Genomic DNA, 19,548 nt, shown 5'->3' on the forward strand with positions numbered 1-19,548 from the left:
ATGTCAAGATTTGTTGAAACTTGGTTGTGAGGATGAGTGTTACTGTGTTCTCTATACTTTTGTTTGGTCAGAGCACTTCATCTGGAAAACAACACTCATTTGATTTTGTTAATATAAATACATGCATGGGGAAAATGGAAGTTTGAAGAGTGCACATATAGCAAATAATCAGTTAATCATGATTCTTTCTGTGTGTCCAGATCACTGATTATTTTTATTGTACCTTTCTGATTTTCCTACAGTGAACCTGTGCCATGTTTAAAGACCTTAAAAAAAGGAGACTCTAAACAATTGTAGGAAGGGTATTTGTGGCAGAAACAACAGTAGGGTCAAAGGCCAGCTGTGGAGAAGCTCCTAGCCTATTTGGGTACCGGCAAGTGGAGTGACAGGGACAGGAAAGTCTGGGAAGGGGAGCTAACTGAGCAGCATGCAGGAGGTGAGTGCCAGGCCAAGGAGCTGGGACCTGACCCTGAAGGCTGCGGGGCTTCAAACTGGAGTCTTAGACCTCTGGGGAACCTCAGGTATGTTCCAGGAATGTGGTTCCACCGGGATTTTCATAATTTCGTAATTCCATTTCAGTGATGATCTTAAAGCGATGACTATAAGCGTATTCTTTCTCCTCTGAGTGACCCATGCCTCATAACCCAAAGCCTATCAGTGCTCATACTGGTCTGTGGTTGGGGTCCACTGGCACCAACTACCCCACTTTAATTGTCTCAGGCAGTTGAGAGAAGAAAAATGCAGGTCTCAGCTTGGCTGGCTGATTTTCCAGCCATGAGCTCATCTCTTGGGCCTGGGAGGATTCCAAGGGCCTAAGAGATGTTTCAAACCCGAAAAAGCATCTAGTGACTTACAACAAAAGGGACAACAGCAGCCAAAATCACACACATGCACACACACACACACACACACACACACACACACACACACACACACTCATACACTCACTCTTCACACAGTCACATATACACACACTCTCTCTCTGTTCATTAAAATCATTTCAATTGCAGAATTATGAAAATAAATTCCTTTCTATAGCAAAAAGTGATATTTGATGTGGAGTGGGTATATTTTAATATGTTGATGAGAAGTGAGGTGGAGCCTCCCAAGGTAAGAATTCTGGACCTATGAAGGTCCTTAAAATAGTTCTGGGCTTGCAACATGGATGGATGGACATGCCACAGCAACGGAGGTGGAGCAATGAGCCTGTGTGCCCTTCTTAGGAGAGGTTCCCCCTCAGCCACCTGGAAATGAAGCAGGCAAAGTTGGCCAGCCAGCATCGCTGTGTAGGAGCCCCCAAGTAAAAACAAAATGCAAAAAGCAACACACTGGCCCACGCAATAAATTCAGCATCATCCCAGGACTGTAAATGATCATCTTAACATTACCGGGTTTGAAGTTGTGTTTGTATCCCGTTTGTAACTTGGTGTAATGGTTGTATAGGAGCCCAAGAACTTGAACCTAGCTTTATGTTTTAAGGAACAGGGTAATGACAACAGGTCTCACCAACAGTGTCTGGCCAGGAGAGTCTTCTTCCCATTGGAGAGCCTTTATAGATCAATCAAGTTTGGGGAACACTCCTAGGGGTGCAGGGATCTACAAGGGCCCTGGTGGGGTGCAAGCTGGTGGGAACATGGCTTCAGGAAAATGGATTGGGCAGCATGTTCTGGAGATGACGGCAGTTAGAGCAGGGCTGGCATGAGGCTTAGAACTCTGGAGGGCAGGGCGAGGGTCTTCTTTCGAGCCCCCACAGCGGTAAGGGTAGGACCTAGGTTGCCAAAGGACCCTGATGAAGACTGGCCACCCCCCTGCAATTTCCTGTAGGGGGAGAGTGCTGGGTCAATGGGCTGAAGGCAGAAGATGTATCTGTCCTGGTCCCAGTGGGTCCACTGGGTCAAATCAGTACATTGAGACCTCACTGCTTTGTTTGCTGAACTGAGCGGGGCCGGGAGGAAGACGATGCCTCTCCTTCCGCCAGCCTTTCAACCAGCACACCTGTAAATCGTCCTGCTCTATCTCTAAAGCATATCCAGCCCCAGCCCCTGCCCTCCCAGCCTCCACCTCCATCACCTGGGTGGTGTCAATGTGCTCCTGACCCGTCTCCCTGTTCTGCCCCTGTCTGCTGAGGGCCTCTTCTCCACATGCAGTAAGAGGGAGATATTTTAGAGTGTGAATGCTCTGTTCTCAAAACTTTGGTAGCTTCTCGCCAACTTCCGAATTAAATTCAAACTGTTCATGGCAGCCTTCAAAGACCTGAGTGATTTACCTCCCCCTGCCCCTCCCACCTCCCTCCTCCTCTCTTCCCTTGCTCACTTAGCGCCAGCCACGCTGTTCTCCTTGATGATCCTGGAAAATGCCAAACTCAGCAGGCTGCAGGGGCTTTGCCCCGCTCATCCCTGCACTTGGGATGCTTGTCCTCCAGGGCTGAGCTGGGTGGCTCCTTCTTGTCCGTTAAGTCTCATCACAAATGTCACCTCCTCCGAGGGGCCCTTTCCCTTGACTCCCTAGATGATGCGGCCCCACCCCCACCACCCGCACCATCCATTACTCTGTTTCAAGTGTTCATAGCACATGCTCTTTCTGAACTTGTCTTATCAATGTATTCATTATCCCTGAATATCTAAATCTGTGGTATCTCTTGAGTCCCCATGAGGATGAGGGCAGGGCTATCTCTGTCCTGTTCATGCTAAATCTCCAGCACCTGGAAGAGAGCCTGGCAAATAGTAGGTACTCAGTAAAAGTTTATTGAATGAACAATGAGACGACATTTTACCTCCACTAGAATAGCTAAAAGCAAAAGGTGAGGATGTGGGGAAATAAGAACTTTACACATTGCTGATGGGAATGTAAAATGACGCAGATGCTTTGAATTTCTCAGTTCCTTGAAGAGATTAAACAGAGATACCATATGATCCAGCAGTTGCAGTCCTAGGCACATATGCAAGACAAATGAAAACATGCCCACACAGAAACTTGTTCATGAATGTTCATAGCAGCACCCTTCATGATTGCCAAAAAGTGGAAACAGCCCAAATGTCTACCAGCTGACAAATAGATAAATAAAATGTGGCATGTCATTAACATCACAGCCTTATTCGGCAACAAAAAGAAATGAAGTACCGACACATGCTATAACATGGATATATCTCAGAAACATATACCAAGTAAAAGAAACCAGGCAGAAAAGACCACATATCATATGATTCCATTTATACAAAATGTCTAGAACAGAAAAATACATAGGAAGAAAGTAGTTTAATGGTTTCTAGGGCCTGGGAGGGAGGGGAAAGTAGTGAGTGACCTCTAATGAGTACAGGGTCTTTTTTGGGATAATGGAATGTTCTGGAATTAGATAGTGGTGATGGTTGCACAAGTTTGTGAATAACCAAAAAACCTACTGAATTGTATTCTTTAAAAAGGTGAATTATATCTCAGTTAAAAAAACTTTGTACACAGATGTTCATAGCAGCATTATTCATGGTAGCCAAAAAGTAGAAGAAAACTTTATGTCCATCAACTGAGCAATGGATGAAGTATGATCTACCCACACAATGCAATATTCAGTAATAAAAAGGAAGGAAGTGCTGACACGTGCTACAGCGTGCTTGAATCTCAAAATGATAATAGTAGGTGAAAGAAACCAAACACAAAAGACTATACTCCATGATTCAATTTATATGCAATGTCCAGAAAAGGTAAATCTATAGAGACAGAAAGTGATTAATGGTTGCCTAGGGCTGGGGAGGGAGAGGAAGAGAAGGTAGAGGGCTGGGGAGTGATTGTTAATGGGTACAAGGCCTCTTGGGGGATGAGAATGTTCTGGAACTGGATTATAGTAAAGGTTGTACAACTCTGTAAATGTGCTGGAATTCATAGTATGGTATACTCCAAGTGGGTGAACGTGTATGGTATATAAATTATATCTCAGTCAAGCTATTTTAAGTTTATTGAATGAATGAGGAGATGATAAACTAGGAGGAAGGCAAGGGAGGAAAAACAGTTGAGGAACTCTTCCATCCCCACCCTAAGTCAGATTCTGGTGGAAACTGGGCCTATCTGGGTTGGGCGGGGTATTGGTCTGAGTCGGAGCACGGCTGCCCCCTGGTGGTGGCCTAAGTGAGCACTTGGGAATGTGGTGGAGGGGTCCGCCTGGGAGATGGGGTGAGCTAGGAAAGCTCTGGGGAAGGGCTGGGGGCAGAAGAAACTTTCCAGATGCCTGGAGATGGGAATGCCAGGGATGATGCCTGGAAACTCTGCTAAGCTTCTGGGACTAACATCAGAATTGGTAATTATTACTGGATTTTTCTCTGTGTTTCCTGCCTCCTCCTGCAGTGATGTGGTGCCAGGAGGGCAAGGACTTGTCTGCTGGCTCACTTTGCTTCCCCAGCAATGAGCACAGTGCCTGGCACTCAGCAGGTACTCCATAAAAGTGTGTGGACTGTAGTTTGTGGAAGTAAAAAGAACAGCTGGAGAAGCCAGGGTATGAATGCAGTGTACACTTTGACCCAGTGACTCTGGGGAAGTCACGTGAGTTGGGTGGGGGCTGGTGGCTGGTGGTGGGACACACATCCTGGGTCTGCAGGCACAGAGTGAGATCCCAGAGCTCCACTGACTTGTTGGGCGACACCAGTTTAAGTCCCTTTACATTTCAGACTTCTGTTGTATCCCTTTTAAAATAGAATAATACCATTAGCTCCGCTCCTTGGACCCCTTTCATTGTACAGGGAACCTACCTCCTGTCAGGCATGGTGGCCAGTGCTGGGCTGGCCATGAATAAACAGCCCCCTGTGCCTCTCCTCTAGGGAGCTTGTGTTCCAGTGAAGGGAGCAAGCAGCCGGTTATCACACCCCTAAACATGCCAGTACGTATGGAGGCTGGGGTCATGAAGAAGCCCAGGAGGCTGTGAGAGAGGAAGGAGGGGGGGCTCTACCCCCACGAGATCAGAGACACCCCTGCTGGAGAGGAGCATTCAAGCGGAAAAACGAGGGGAGGTGAAGCTTGGCGACATGGATGGTCAGAGCTGCGCAAAGGCATCCGGGTGAGAAGTGTGTCTGCTCATGGAGTCACACGGAGGGGAGTCCGGGGCTGCCATAGCCCAGAGAGGAGAGGCGGGAGAGGGGGGCAGGCCCAGATCACAGCGGGGCCTGGGGCACCACCTTTAGGATTTGGATTTTACTCCTAGTATGACAAGAAGTTATCAGAGGATCCTGAGGTGGGTTGAGTCTTGATATAACTTAGGTTTTGAAAGACCTGCTGAGGGAGGGCTTGTTCGAGAGTGAGATGCAGACGTGCAGGTGAGTGATGAAGGCAGCTCAGACTGGGATGATGGTGGTGGGCTGGAGAGATGTGGACCAAGCTAAGACGGAATCTGTAGACAGAATCCTCAGGCCTTGGGAAGGCTGCATGAGGGGTGAGGGAAAGGGCACTGAGGGGTCCCCGCATCAGTCCCAAGCAGCTGGGCAAAGGGTGGTGTGACTTCTGAGCTGGGCAAGGTGGGGGAAGCAGGTTGGAGCGGGGAGAATGAGAGTCTGGCTGTGGCAATTTTCATGTGTGTGCTAACTTTGAGATGTCTGTTCAATAACTGAGGGGGAATATCAATTAAGCAGCTAGAGAGCAGGGTCAGAAGAAGAGATCCGGGCTGGAAGCCCACTTGACATTTCAAGCAATCCCCTTAGCATTTCTTTTTTAATAGCAGAACTAGTACATGCCACACATCACAAGCTCAAACAACTCAAAAGGGTATAAAGTAAAGAAATGAAAGTCCTGCTTCCTCCACCTGCTGCCTCACCCCCCTCCTAGATCATATCAATATTGACCTGATTCAAGAGAAGAAACCCAGTTGAGGGAAAGATGACTGCAAATCTCAAAGTGGTTGGCAGTATGTCCCCGTCAGCCTTATCAATGCACAAGGCCACCCTAGGAATCAGCTTTCTGAAATAATTTAGGACCTATGCTAGGGCAGACGTAAGGATTCTTACTGCTGCACAGCTAGAGTTGGATGTGTCCACCTAGAGAATCCATCCACCTAGTACCCAGCTAGTCTGCAAGGTCCACACATTGTGGCCTCTGGCAATTCTCCAGCCTCTCTTCGAGCCCCTGCCCACCCACCTCTCTGCACTCCAGCCACCATGGCCACTCTTGCTGCTGAGGGAGAAGGGCTTGAGGGTGAGATGCAGAAGTCCAGTAATAAAGTAATGAAGGCAGCTCAGACTGGGGTGATGGTGGCGGGCTGGAGAGACGTGGACCAACCTACAATGAAATCTGTAGACAGAATCCACAGGACTTGGGAAGGATGCTCCCTTTGTGGCCCGAAATAGATGATTGGTTAAATGGGTGATTCCTAACCAGACATGCCCATTAAAATCTCCAGGGGAAATTTAAAAAGTAGCAATGCCCAGGACCCGCCCAAGTCCTCCCAAATCAGAATCTCCTAGGCATGGAGCTTGAAATCTGTATTTTAGAAAGCTTCCTATGCATTCCATTGTAGCAGACCCATTGAGAAAGAATCTATGCTCTTTACATATAATGGGCTATTTTGCAAGAGAACAATGTTACAGAAATGTAGCTCCTGTCACCTACCTATAGGTGTTGTTCATGTTTCATTGCTCAGGGTGAAAAGCATTTTGTAAAATAGTACCTGTAATCAGGGTACTGAGAAAAGAACTTTTGTTTGTTCTTCGTTTCTTATTTTTCCACAACAGGAATGGGTTGCTTTTGTAACAAGGATGGAATGGAAGCAATGTCTTTCAGGGAGAAAAGAAAAGGTGGATGACTCAGATGCTGCTTCTTGGTGTGATTCACTGTATGAACAGGTGGGAAGATTGGGTTTCACTCATTCTAGCTTTCGGAGACTGCATTGACCGCTCTATACTGCTGGCCTCCACTAGGGGCTGGTGAGCAAGCACAGACACAGATGTGGCCCTGCCCTGCAGGATGCAGAGTCAGGAGGCAGACATTAATCGAGTCACTGCATGGGTGAGAAGGGGAATTACAGGCTGAACTGTTTCCTACAACAAAGAAACTTGGCTCTTTGTGAGGGTTTATCACAGAACTTGATCTAGACCCTGGGGTCATGTAGGATCTCCCTGAGAAGGTGACCCCTAAGGTGAGATCTAAAAGACGAACGGAGTTAACTAGGTGAGGAGGGGCAGGAAGGAAAGCAGTCCAGGCAGAGGGAAGAGCATGTGCAAAGGCCCTGGGGTGGGAGAGAGCCTGGTGGTTTTGAAGAACTGCAAAATAGGACCATGGTGGCTGGAGTGCAGAGAGGTGGGTGGGCCGGGGCTCCAAGAAAGGCTGGAGAATTGCCAGAGGACACAATGTGTGGAACTTGCAGACTGTGTTGAGGTTTGGGGTCTTGATTCTAAGAGCCATGGGAAGCCATCTGTGTATCAGACAAGGAAACATCATAATCAGATCTGTATTTGGATGTGGATCACTCTGGCTGCTGTGTAGCAAAAAGATTAGAGAGGCCCCTGAGACAAGGCTGGGAGACCAGACAAAATGCTTTCATAAGGGCCTCAGTCAGAGATGATGGTACCAGAGGAGGGTGTGGGAGAGATGTTGAGGAGGTAAAATGGGCAGTGCCAGGTGATGGACTGGATGATGTTGAGGTGAGGGAAAGGGACATTTCCAGGATGGCAACCAGGTTTCTAGCTCACGCAATGGCGTGCAACTTAGTTCAGTGGGGAAGATTGTGAGGGAATGAGTCTGACCGACTGGGACAGGTTGAGTTTGAGGTATATTTGAGTCACATAAAAGGAGATGTGGCACCCGTGGTTGGATGTACTGACCTGGTGGTCAGAGGAGACTATACTGGAATGGGGTCCTCAGCCTTGCAGTTGGCATTTGAAGCTGAATAATTCTGCGGGTCTGGCACCCTGTGCATTGTGCCGTGTGTAGCAGCATCCCTGGCTGCCCCCCACTAGATGGCAGTAGCAGCCCTCCTTAGTTGTGATGAACACAGATGTCCCTAGACGGTGCTCAGCGTCCCTTGGAGGGCCAGGCGGCAGCCAGCTGAGATCCCCTAGGTCGAGGGTGCACGTCTGTGAGTCATCAGCATCTCTGTGGGCGTGGGTGTGATTGCCAGGGACAGAGAACAGCGAAAGGAGCAAGGATCCAGTGTAAGGAAAGCCAGCATTGGGCGGCTGGACAAATTGCTGTGGGCGATCAAAGGTGGCTGAGGAGAAGCAAAAGCCAAAATCACAAGCGAGGGAGTGTTTCCAGAAGGAGGGTGGCCACAGCATCAGGTGCTGCTAAGAGAGAGACTGAATGCCCCGCACCTGGGCGATGTCCACTGCGTTTGCTGACATGGACCGACTGATGACCCCAGGATGCTTTGGTGGAGCTGCGGGCCAAAAGCCAGAATGGCCAGGGCTGCAGAATGAGGTGGAAACTAGGAAACGAGCACAGCAAGTGCACACGGCTCTTCCAGAACTTCTGCTATGGGGAGAAATAGGAAGGTAGCTAGAGTTGGGTTGGGGTGTGGTTTGCTTGTACTGTGAAGATGAGAAAGCCGTAAACGTTTAAAATGTCTCGGGGTCGGGGGGAGCTGGTTGGGAGGGTGGGGTGTCGTGCTCAGTGGAGAGAGGGATTATCAGTTGAAGACGGGAAGGAACAGGAACCAGAGGACTGGGGCAGACTGGCCGGAGCTGGGTGGGGGAAGGGGAACTGAGGACAGCTGCGGGGTGTGAAGCTTTTCGGAGGCAGCTGGAGGGTCCCCAGCTGAGAGCGCAGGGGCCCCGCAGGCCGTTTGTGGAAAGGGCGTTGGAGGTGTGGGCCAGTGGAGAACTTGGATACCAGGTTGTAGAAAGTGGGAGAGAAGGTTTAAGGAGATGGTGCATTTAAAAAGCCAGTGCAGTTCTGAATCCCAAGGAAGATCTGGGTCATGAGCTGCTCTCATTCTCATTACTAACTGCATCGGGTTCAAAACCAGCTCAACCCTTAGTTAAGTGGCTTACAGTCTCAGTGTCTTAGTTTTCCAATCTGTAAAATGGGAATGATAACAGTACCTAACGTTGCTGTGAAGATTCAATTAGATCAAATGTGTTTAAGGGCTTACTATTTGTAAGAGCACAGCCCAGAGAAGCCCGGCCGGCATCCCTGGGCCTGGAAGACCCATCAGGTTTTATAACAGGCTGACCAGCAGGGGGCAGAATGTCCACACAGGGAACAGCTTGGTGCAGTCCTTCAGGTTGTACCTAAAGCGAGCAACACATGGGCTTGTGGGGGGTTGGCGGGCCCAGGCCAGTGTGGAGCCCGCAGTTCAGTGGGGAATAGAGGTAGGAATGGGGTGGGCTGCTCCAGCTCAGGTGGGATGGTGAGCAAGCAGGTGAAGGCTCCTGGAGTGTCTCTGGGAGTAGTCAGGGTATCATTGTGAGCAGAGGCAAGAAGCAGCCTCCATGTGCCAAGAGGGACATAGACCAATGGATGGATACTAGGCACTTCCCTGCACCCAAAGCTGAACTGTGCTGGGTGACCAAGGTTGGTCGGGTAAGAATGATATGAAGGACCCGATCTAGCTTGAGAATGAGCCTTGCTTAAGCAGGTTTGGGGAAGGGAGGGGAAATTGTGCTGGGGTCGAAAGGACAGAGTTCAGGCTGGGGTTTGGAGTTGGAAGAGGGGAATGGAATGGGCTGGTAGGGTTTTGCTGGCTGGGAGTTAGAAAGCAGAGGTGGCAGCCCTGAGTTGGGGCAGAGAAGCAGGATGGAGGAGGAGGGATGGGGAGAACTAGTCAGGACTCCAAGGGAGTAGGGCCCTACATGTCCCCTTCTGGTAGAGTCCCAGACCCAAAGCAGCCTGAGCCAGGCTGAGCTGGCCTCACCAGCTCTATGAGGCCTCTGAAGGGCCAGGTCCTGGGGTAGGGCCAGCGCCCCACCAGGACTGAGCCCCCACCAGTAGATAGGAAGGCAGCTTCTCCTTCCTCCTCTTTCTCCCAGGTCCCTTCCTTCCCCGGCCTGTTGCCTCAGAAGACACATCACTGGAGCCTATTCTCCCAGACGTGGAGATCTGCACCGGGCTGTAAGCACAACCAGGGCTAGGAGTACAAACAAGGCCGTGGCTGCCTGTGTGGATGACACTCCCACCAATATGCCCCTTCATCACCAGATTCTATTTGTGCCTCTGAAGCTTGGCCTAAAACCCCAGGAGAGTGTCTGAGAACAAAGGCCTCAATGGTGAGGGACAGAAGAGTCCTCAGGGTTGCCTGATCGCATGCCTCCATCTTACAGAGGAGGAAACCAATGCAGTACATATACACAATGGAATACTGTCCATCAGTGTAGTAAGATGCCACAGGTTCACTGTTTGCCTTCTCTGTGATACATTGTTTCCCCTGTAATCCCCCACACCATGTTTACTAAACATAATACCCTTCAATCCCCATCTCCTTCCCTACCGACCCGCCCTCCCACACCCCTCCCCTTTGATAACCACTAGTCCCTCTTGGAGTCTGTGAATCTGCTGCTATTTTGTTCCTTCAGTTTTGCTTCCTTGTTATACTCCACAAATGAGGGAAATCATTTGTTACTTGTCTTTCTCCGCCTGGCCTATTTCACTGAGCATAATACCCGCTAGCTCCATCCATGTTGTTGCAATGGTAGGATTTGTTTCTTTCTTATGGCTGAATAATATTCCATTGTGTATATGTACCACATCTTCTTTATCCATTCATCTACTGGATGGACACTTAGGTTGCTTCCATTTCTAGGCTATTGTAAATAGTGCTGCGATAAACATAGGGGTGCATATGGCTTTTTGAGTCTGAGAAGCTGTATTCTTTGGGTAAATTCCAAGGAGTGGGATTCCCAGGTCAAATGGTATTTCTATTTTTAGTTTTTTGAGGAACCTTCATATTGCTTTCCACAATGGCTGAACTAGCTTACATTCCCACCAGCAGTGTAGGAGGGTTCCCCTTTCTCTGCATCCTCCCCAACATTTGTTGTTGTTAGTCTTTTAGGTGCTGGCCATCCTTACTGGTGTGAGGTGATATCTCATTATGGCTTTAATTTGTATTTCCCTGACGATTAGTGATGTGGAGCATCTTTTCATGTGTCTCTTGGCCATCTGAATTTCTTCTTTGGAGAATTGTCTCCATATCCTCTGCCCATTTTTTAATCAGGTTATTTGCTTTTTGGGTGTTGAGGCATGTGAGTTCTTTATATATTTTGGATGTTAACCCCTTGTCAAATATGTCATTTACAAATATATTCTCCCATACTGTAAGATGCCTTTTTGTTGTGTTGTAAATATATTCTTAATGGACAAACTTTAGACGTCTCTAAGATCAGAAAGAAATCAAAATGCCTGATATGGCTACTGTTTTAGTCCTGGGATTGTAGCTGACAGCACAAAGAAAAGGAAAAGAAATGTAAGGACTGGAGGCTAAGAAGTAAAACTGGCATTACTTGCAGACTGTATAGTCACCTACATAGAACACCAGTGTAATAATTACCAGATAAAAGATCTAATTGAAAAATTAATACATTTTTCCATATCAGCAATAACCAACTGGAAAATAGGAATGAAAATAAACGGCTAAAGTATCTAGGGAATTATCTCCTTCTTCCTTTTTCTTCTTTTACCTTCTCTTCTAAAAAAATCCAGTCCTAAAGCCATTAGGTGGGGCACAACAAGGTGACATCTGTGCAGATGGGCAGGCTTTGTGGGCTGTTTGGGCCCAAGTTGGGCGAGGTGGGCATCCAGCAAAGGGGAAGCTGGCGTGAGATGTTGGAGCCCAAGCAGAGAGAGGAGAAGGACATGTATTCTGTAGCTCTGTCCAGTGAGAGGACCTGGGAGTAGTGATACTCTAGTAGCAATGAACATGCCTAGTATTGAGATCTTGGCTTCTAAATAATATTCTCCACCGAAAGGAGCCAGGTGTTCTTGGATGAATGATGATTTCAGGATTGGGACAGAGAAAGCAGAAAAGGAGCCTAGATCATGTTGTTATAAAAGAAAACAAGGAAGTGCTCAAAGAATGATGGGGACATGTCAAAAGGACATGTCCCACTTGGAAGGGCTCCCCCTAGGCAAAAATGGGACAATTTTGAGAGCAAAATAATGACAGTTAGAGGTTGAATAAAATAGAAAACATGCTATATATAAATAAATGCATGAATAAATTGAAATTTTTATGAAGGCAAAATATTTACATTTTAAAGAACCATTCTGGGGAAAAAAAGATGGCAGACTAGGAAGGCAAGGCAGGAATGTCCTCGCACACACACACCAAGGAAGCAACGACAGCAGATAAAACTAACCCTGAAAATGACCTGAAGACTGCAGAGCAGACCACTGACACCTGGGGAAGAGAAGACCACACAGAAAGGGGTAAAGTGGCGGAGCTGTGATTGAGACCCCAGTCCTCTCCCCACCCCAGCTCACAAGTAAGATGAAGAGGAACAGAGCGGGAAGGGAATAAGCACTCAGGAATCCTGCACAGCTGGCCTTAGAGAACTGCTCCGGGATCATGAGTCCACATTGCATTAACCGGGCTGGACACCAGAGAGAGTCAGAGCGCTCTGGGAAGCTGATTCCTGCTGTTTGTGGAAGACAGGCGCACTCCGTCGGTCCTGCTGAGACACAGCAAAGAGGGGGCATTTGGAGAGATTTGTCAGCAGCAGGAAGAGAGTCAGAGGGCAAGGACTGAACAGAGCTCTCTCTGCAAGAGAAAAGGCAGGTGGATGATGCTTTCCCAGCCCTCCCTCAATCCAAGCGGTCAGGCGCTGGCTGGAGCCCCAGGTGTTCCGTCCCCCTCACTTGGTGACTCAGCCCTGAGGCACTTGCCTGCACACCTGCCTGCCCTCCTGCCTGGCCCAATGGGCCTGTTGACTTTGCTGCCTGGCAGGCAGAGGAAGGCTTTCCCAGCTTTCTTGGCCCTCTCTCAGCCCAACTCCTTCCTCCTCTTGGGCGACCCAGCCAGCATTGCTGCAGGGTAGGAAGAGGGTGGCCCTACCCACAGTGATCCCAGCAGAAGCACCACTGCTCAGCTCACAAAGGGCGAGCTCAGGCGAGCTTCCACCCGCTGTGGACTGAGATCAAGCACTGCGAGCAGAGAGGTAGAAAGGCAGCCTCACCAATAGCCCACCAAAAGCAAGTGGGGCTCCACTGCAAAAGAGAACCAAGCACTTGAGAGTAAAGAGTCTTGGGCTTCTGGGCACTACAGGACACCTTCTTCATAAAGCTATTACTCTCTAGACCAGGAAGCATAGCAGATCCATCTAATACGAAGGAAGAAATACAGAAACCTTGACAAAATGAGGAGGCAAAAGAATATGTTCCAAACAAAACTACAGGATAAGACACCAGAAAGAAGGTTGAATGAAATGGAGATCATCAATCTTCTTGATAAAGATTTCAAGGTAACAGTCATAAATACATTCACTAATAATCTGCAGAAGTATTGGCAGTCTCAGAGAGGACTTCAGCAGATAGAAGCATTGAAAAAGAGCCACTCAGAGCTGAAGAATACAATAACTGAAATGAGATATAAAACAGAGGGAATGAGTAATAGATTGCTGCAAGTAGAGGAGACAATCAATGAGATGGAAATTAACAGAAAAAAACAAAGCTGAAGACAGAGAAAAAAAGGATCTCAGAAATGAGAGGGTGCTATGAGAACTGTGTAACAATTCCAAGTGAAACAATATTTGCATAATAGTAGCAGAAAGAGAAGAGAGAAACAGAGGGGTAGAAAGTCTCTTTGAAGAAACAATTGCTGAAAGCTTCCCCAGTCTGGGGAAGGAAATAGACACCCAGGTCCTAGAAGCACAGAAAGGCACTAACAAACGGACCCCCCAGAAAGACAACACCAAGACATATAATAGTTAAAATGACAAAGATTCAGGATAAGGAGAGGCTATTGAAAGCAGCCAAAGAAAGAGAAAAAAAAATTACTTATAAAGGAAACCCCATCAGGTTATCAGCAGATTTCTCAGCATAAATTTACAGACCAGAAGGGAGAGATATGAAATATTTAATGTCTTGTAACAGAAGGACCTTCAACCAAGAATCTTGAACCCAGCACGATTATCATTCTAAAGTGAAGGAGAGATAAAACATTTCTCAGATAAATGAAAGCTGAAGGAATTCTTCATCACTAAATCAGCATAACAGCATATGTTAAAGGGACTTGTGTAGATGGAACTGTTCTGAAGCCTACATATTTTTCACCAATGAAAATAAACCCACAGTTAAGGTAGTAGATCAATTACTTACAAAGAAAGTATGAAATTAAAACAAAACAGAAGTAGTAAAACCAGTTATATGCAAAATCAATGAAGGGATACACAAAAAAATGCAGATTATGACATCTAATACATAAAGTGTGGAGGAGGAAGAAGAACAAAAAAGAAGTACTTTTAGATTGTGTCTGAAATAGAGCAATCATTAACTTAAATGTAGACTATTATATATTTAGGAAACTATCCATGAACTTTATGGTAACCACAAACCTAATGCCTATAACAGAAACACAAAAAATTTAAAAGAATTTTAATCACAATCCTAAAGAAAATCATAAATGACAAGAGAAGAGTATAAAAGAGAATGAAAGGTATGGAGAGGAACTACAAAAACAACCAGAAAACAATAAAATGGCAATAACTGCATGCCTATCAATAATTACCTTAAACGTAAATGGACTGAATGCACCAATCAAAAGATGGGATGGCAGAATGGATAAAGAAACAGACCTACCTATATGCTGTCTACAGGAGACTCATTTCAGACCCAAAGACATATACAGACTAAAAGTGAAGGGATAGAAGAAGATATTTCATGCAAATAATAGGGAGAAAAAAGAAGGAACTGCGGTATTTGTATCAGACAAAATTGATTTCAAAACAAAGAAAGTAATGAGAGACAAAGAAGGACATTACATAATGATACAGAGGCTAGTCCAACAAGAGGATATAACCATTATCAATATGTATGCACCCAACATAGAAGCACCTAAATATGGAAAACAAATGCTAACAGAATTACAGGAGGAAACAGATTACAACACGTTCATTTTAGTAGACTTTAGCACATTCCACACACCAATAGATCAACCAGACAGAAAGCAAATAAGGAAACAGAGGCACAGAACAATACATCAGACCAGATGGACTTCACAGATATCTACAGAACATTCCACCCAAAAGCAACAGGATACACATTTTTCTCAAGTATATATGGAATGTTCTCAGAATAGATCACATATTAGGCCACAAGAAGAGCTTCCATAAATTCAAAAAGATTGAAATTGTATCAAGTAACTTCTCAGACTGCAATGGTATGAAACTAGAAAGAAATTACACAAAGAAAACAAAAACCCCACAAACACCTGGAGGCTAAGCAACATGCTTCTAAATAACCAATGGATTGGCAGCTGCTGCTCTGCAGGTGGCTGCGGTGCGAGCATGAACACTCCTCCTGCCTTCACTTGTTTTTGCTCTTCAAGGGCAAGAAGAAGATCGCCATTAACAAGGACACCAAGGTACCCAATGCCTGTTTGTTCACCATCAACAAAGAAGACCACACACTCGGCAACATCATTAACTCGCAGCTGTTGAAGGACCCCCAGGTATTGTTTGCTGGTTACAAGGTCCCCCACCCCTTGGAGCACAAGATCATCATTTGTGTGCAGACCACACCAGATTACAGCCCCCAGGAGGCCTTCACCAATGCCATCACAGACCTCATCAGCAAGCTCTCCCTACTGGAAGAGTGACTCCGGGTGGCCATCAAAGACAAGCAAGAAGGCATCAGATAGCAGGGTGCAAGGAGTCTTGCTTGGCAAGTTCCCACCCTGCACTGGGCCCTTCTCCAGGCACCAAGTGGAGGAGAGCAGCTTTTTGTAGATATCCTGGTGAGCCCCCAACATCAACATGTCCTGAATATAGATTCTACTTTTATCGTCCTAATAAAGTGTGGCCAGAAAATACCTGGAAAAAAGGTATAAATTTTTTATTTAAAATTTAAAAAAAATAATGGATCAAAGAACAAATCAAAACAGAAATTAAACAATACATGGAGACAAATGAAAACAAAAATACAACATTCTAATTTTTGTGGGATGCTGCAAAGGCTGTTCCAAGAGGGAAGTACATAGCAATACAGGCCTACCTCAGGAAACAAGAACAATCACAAATAAACAGTCTAAACTCACAATTAAAGAAAGTAGAAAAAGAACAAATGAAACCCAAAGTTAGTAGAAGGAGGGACATAATAAAGAGCAGAGCAGAAATAAATAAAATAAAGAAGAATAAAATAATAGAAATAAAATCAATGAAACCAAGAGCTAGTTCTTTGAGAACACAAACAAAATAGACAACCCCCCAGCCAGACTTATCATTAAAAAAAAAGAGAGAGTACACAAATGAGCAAAATCAGAAATGGGGAAGGAATAGTCACAACTGACGCCACAGAAATAGAATCTTTAGGGAATACTATGAAAAACTAAAGTTGGGCAACCTAGAAGAAAAGAACAATACCTGGAAAAGTACAGCCTTCCAAGATTGACCCAGGAAGAAACAGGCAATCTAAATAGACCAATCACCAGCAATGAAATTGAACTGGTAATCAAAAACTCCCAACAGACAAATCCCAGGACCAGATGGTTTCACATCTGAATTCTACCAAATATTTAAAGTAGAACTAATACCCATCCTTCTTAAAAGATTCTGTAAAGTGGAAAAGGAGGGAATACTTCCAAACTCATTCTATGAGGCCAGCATCACTCTAAAGGTTCTTTTTTTTTTCTCCTCCTTTTTCTTCCTCCTCCATTCTTTATATAGTAGTTATCATATTCTGTACTCTTTGTGTATCCCTTGATTGACTTTGGGAATAGTTAATTTAATTTTGCATTTCCTTCATAATTAGCTGTTCTACTTTCTTTACTGTGGTTTTATTACCTCTGGTGACAGCTATTAAACCTTAGGAACACTTCCAACTATAGAAGTCCATCCAAAATACATTGTAGAGATGGTTTGTGGGAGGTAAATTCTCTCAGCTTTTGCTTATCTGGAAATTATTTAATCCCTCCTTCAAATATAAATGATAATCTTGCTGGATAAAATAATCTTGGTTCGAGGCCCTTCTGTTTCACTGCATTAAATACATCATGCCACTCCCTTCTGGCCTGTAAGGTTTCTGCTTAGAAGTCTGATGATAGCCTGATGGGCTTTCCTTTTTATGTGATCTTATTTCTCTCTCTGGCTGCTTTTAGTGGTCTGTCCTTATCCTTGATCTTTGCTATTTTAATTACTATATGTCTTGGTGTTGTCTTCCTTGGGTCCCTTGTGTTGGAAGATCTGTGCATCTCCATGGAGGCCAGCATCACTCTAATACCAAAACCAGACAAAGACACTTCAAATGAAAGAAAATTATAGACCAATATCCCTGATGAACATAGATGCAAACATCCTCAACAAAATATTAGCGAACTGAATTAAATAAAATCATCAAAAGAATCATCTATCATGACCAAGTGGGATTTATTCCAGGGATGCAGGGATGATACAATACTTGTAAATCAATCAATGTGATATACCACATTAATAAAAAAAGGATAATAATCATTATTATGGTCACCTTATAGATGCTGAAAAAGCATTTGACAAAATTCACCATCCATTTGTGATAAATATCCTCAGCAAAATGGGTATAAAGGCCATATATGACAAACCCATAGCTAACATCATACCCAATGGTGAAAAGCTAAAAGCTTTTCCTTTAAGATCAGGAACAAGACAAGGATGTCCATTCTCACCTTTTATTCAGCATAGAACTGGAGGTCCTAGCCACAGCAATCAGACAGCACAAAGAGATAAAAGGCATTCATATTAGTAAGGAAGAAGTAAAACTCACTATTTGCAGATGACATGATATTATATATATATAAAATCCTAAAGACTCTATCAAAAAACCATTAGAACTAATAACTAGATTCACCAAAGTTGCAGAATACAAAATTAATATATAGAAATCTATATTACAAACTAGCAGAAACAGAAATCAGGGAAGCAATTCCATTTATTATTGCACCAAAAAGAATAAAATATCCAGGAATAAACCTAACCAAAGAGGTGAAAGACCCATACTCTGAAAACTGTAAGTCTCTAATACCAGAAATTAAAGAAGACACAAATAAATAGAAATCTGCCCCATGTTTATGGATAGGAAAAATTAATACTGTCAAAATAATCATCCTGCCCAAAGCCAATGGCATTTTTCAATGAACTAGAGCACATAATTCTAAAATTCATATGGAACCACAGAAGACCCCAAATAGCCAAAGTCATCCTGCAAAAGAAGAACAAAGCCGGGGTATTAGGCTTCCTGACTTCAAGCTCTACTGTAAAGCTATAGAGATCAAGACAGTACTGCACGGGCACAAGAACAGACCCATAGATCAATGGAACAGAATAGATAGCCCAGAACCCATGCATCTATGGTCAATTAAGAACTGTGAATATACGATGGGGAAAGTCTCTTCAATAACTGGGGTTGGGAAAACTGGACAGCTACATGCGAGAGAATGAAACTGGATTAATGTCTAACTCCATACACAAAAGTAAACTCAAAATGGATTAAAGACCTAAACTTAAGACATGAAACCATAAAACTCTTAAAACATAGGCAAAAATTTATTGAACATGAACATGAGCAATTTTTTCCTGGACACATCTCCTCAGGCAAGGGAAACAAAATCAAGTGGGACTACATCAAACTAAAAAGCTTCTGTACAGTAAAGGACACCATCATCAGAACAAAAAGCTGCCTATGGTAAGGGAGAATACATTCATTAAATGATTTGTCCAATAAGGGGTTAACATCCAAAGTATATAAAGAACTCATATCACTCAACACCAAAAAACAAATAACATGATTAAAAAATGGCAGAGGACCTGAAGAGACATTTTTCTAAAGAAAAAATTCAGATGGCCAACAGGCACATGAAAAGAAGTTCCACATCACTAATCATCAGGGAAATGTAAATCAAAACCACAATGAGGTATCACCTCACACCAGTTAGGCTGGTTGCTATCCAGAAGACAAGAAATAACAGGTTTTGGTGAGGATGTGGAGAAATGGGAACCCTCCTGTACTATTGGTAGGAACGTCAATTAGCGCAGCCACTATGGAAAGCAGTATGAGGTTCCTCAAAAAACTAAAAAGAGAAATACCATATGACCCAGAAATTCCACTTCTAGGAATTTACCCAAAGGAAACAAGTCCTGATATGAAAAGTATATGCACCTCTGTTTATTGCTGCATTATTTACAATAGCCAAGGTAGGGAAGCAAGCTAAGTGTCCATCAACAGATGAATGGATAAAGAAGATGTGCCATAGAGAATATTAGAATGATATTCTATATGTGGATATACACAGTGTAATAATATACACAGTGGAATATTATTCAGCCATAAAAAAGAAAGAAATCCTGCCATTTGCAACAACATAATTGATCTAGAGAGTATTATGCTAAGTGAAATAAGTCAGGTGGAGAAAGAAATACCGTATGATTTCACTTATTTGTGGAATCTAAAAACAAAACAAAATAA

The 19,548-nt window shown here is 44.6% G+C and overlaps 1 pseudogene; it reads left to right on the forward strand.

Moving 5' to 3' along the window:
- The first annotated feature begins 15,401 nt into the window (after positions 1–15,401).
- LOC108391522 (DNA-directed RNA polymerase II subunit RPB11-a pseudogene) lies at positions 15,402–15,754 on the forward strand (annotated as a pseudogene).
- The last annotated feature ends 3,794 nt before the right edge of the window (positions 15,755–19,548 follow it).

The sequence above is a fragment of the Manis javanica genome, chromosome 4 (assembly GCF_040802235.1).
Source record: "Manis javanica isolate MJ-LG chromosome 4, MJ_LKY, whole genome shotgun sequence".
NCBI lineage: Eukaryota > Metazoa > Chordata > Mammalia > Pholidota > Manidae > Manis > Manis javanica.